Source organism: Physella acuta, unplaced genomic scaffold (genome assembly GCF_028476545.2).
Source record: "Physella acuta isolate Inbredline_101_S28 unplaced genomic scaffold, ASM2847654v3 ptg000662l, whole genome shotgun sequence".
NCBI lineage: Eukaryota > Metazoa > Mollusca > Gastropoda > Physidae > Physella > Physella acuta.
In genome coordinates, this window is record NW_026732181.1 from 1 (window position 1) to 2,500 (window position 2,500).

Consider the following 2,500-nt stretch of genomic DNA (forward strand, 5'->3'; position numbering starts at 1 on the left):
TAAGTAATTATTAATGGTTTATCTAGACCTAAATCTTTCTTCAATGGGGTAGTATTGGATTGTTGGTTTAGTTATCAGTGCATAGTAGGACAAAAATACTACCACCCGATTCCTCACCCTTCACCGTCTAGACACCGGAAAACCCCTTTTGAATAAAAAAGAAAAAACCGTGACTCATTCATTTCTCTCGCTCAATTTTATCTGGTCGCTCTCAACCTGCGAACCCTTTCCGGGCCGAATGCCTTACCAAGTATGGAACAAGCTTGGCCTATTTCCAGACGAAAAGGGGTGCTCGGTCTAGTTACCGTTTTTAAATTTGTTTTCGCATTCCTTTCGCTTTAGTTGATAGTTTAACTAGAAACTTCGCAGTTATAGGAGTCAAAAGTTTTCTACTACTCTAATTTTTAGTCTATAGATAAAGGTGTATAAAATACGAATTTTGTCTTAGTTTTGACTGTCTAAAGTTAAGGTCATTCGACAGTTACTATTGCCATTCTGGTTTGTGTCAGTAGCGTAGCGAGGAGGGGGGGGGGCGGGGACATATGTCCCCGGGCGCCGACCTTAGGGGGCGCCAAAATGGGTTGAAAAAATAAATTGAAAGGTTGAGGGAGTGCAAATTGAAAGTTTGAGGGGGGGGGGGGGGTGGGAGCAAATCGAAATCTTGGGGGGGGGGGGGGTGCAAATCGAAATCTTGAGCGGGGTGCAAATCGAAAAGTTTGTCTCCGGGCGCCAGGGAGGGTCGCTACGCCTCTGGTTTGTGTAGGCACATTTTTAAAAAGCCGGTAGTACAATAAGTCTAGATCTATCCACTCAATTTTTTTTCTCTTCCGTTGCGCTAATCACGCGGAATACAACTTTGTAATTACTTTGACACACAGGAGAAATGGGCTGCAGCTACATCTCTGCGCCAGTCTTGGCCGGCTCTCTATAGTTGAGCCCACGAAAGCACAAATCCTTGCTTATCCTTCCACTGTCCTTCCCAGGGTTGCTTTAGCCAGACTACTTTTCTCTCGGGGGTTTCGGTCTAACACTTGCCTCGGGATATTGACATCCTCCTTTCTCACGGCGTGGTCCGATTCATCCCAATTCGCGGCTTGCATTCGACTGTTGTTTTGTCGAAGAAATACCAAACTCAGAATCATCAGCACTAAGCTCTTTGGCTAATTATGTGACTCAGAGGATAATCCAGGCATCAACAAATAAGCTCTTGTGCTTAACAAGTATTTCATTAAAATACATATTAAAATACATTGGCCAGAAATGATTTGAAAATGTCATCCCAGATTAGTCCAGAAGGAGGTGTAGATAGACTGCATCCTCTTTCGGAAAAACACAACGTGGCCTGGTGAGATCGTTTGTGAGTGGGGGGGGGGGGAAGACACGATTACAGGAGTGTCATGGTGAGATCGTTTGTGAGGGGGGGGCACGGTTACAGGAGTGTCATGGTGAGATCTTTTGTGAGTGGGGGGGGGGGGGGAAGACACGATTACAGGAGTGTCATGGTGAGATCGTTTGTGAGGGGGGGGGCACGGTTACAGGAGTGTCATGGTGAGATCTTTTGTGAGTGGGGGGGGGGGGGAGACACGGTTACAGGAGTGTCATGGTGAGATCGTATGTGAGTTGGGGGGGGGGGAAGACACGATTACAGGAGTGTCATGGTGAGATCGTTTGTGAGTGGGGGGGGGGGGAGACACGGTTACAGGAGTGTCCTGGTGAGATCTTTTGTGAGTGGGGGGGGGGGGGGAAGACACGATTACAGGAGTGTCATGGTGAGATCGTTTGTGAGGGGGGGGGGGGGAGACACGGTTACAGGAGTGTCCTGGTGAGATCGTTATATAACACGGGTTCCCTAACTAGGGGTCGCGAAGGGCTTTCTGGGGGGGGGGGGGTCGGCAACTGGCATTGTAAACCTTATCAATGAGAAACAAAACATACATATTTAGAAAATCTGAAATTCGGCTTTATTAACATCACTGGAAATGGAATAGAGAAGAAGCAATGCGTACTGTACAAAGTTGTTCTCAGTCACGAGTTTATGAAATCTTCAAAAACTAAAACGTCAGTTGAGACGAGTCATTCGGAACACACACAAAAAGATAAGGAGTTCTTTCGTCCGCGTGAAGCTAGATGCAAACGTCAGAGACTTGATTGAACAGGAAGTTTTCACCAAGGAAACACAGCATTAGTGCAAGCATCAAATAAAGTCACGATAGAAAATGCCAAGCAAAAAAAAAAAAAAAACACAATAGGAGAAAGTCTCATCAAACCCAGCATGTTTGTTATAGCAGACATTTCCGTAGATGTTAAATAGCAATTAGGGTTGCCAGGTGTCCAGTTTTGAACTGGACAGTCCAGTATTTGAGCAGACTGTCCAGGATAAAATAAATAGAAAATCTTATTTTAGTGCTTACTAATTTCCATATTAATATCGGCTTTTTAATTCTATGGGGTTCGCGGGTCACTTACTTTTTTATAATAGGGGGGTCACCACTCGAAAAAG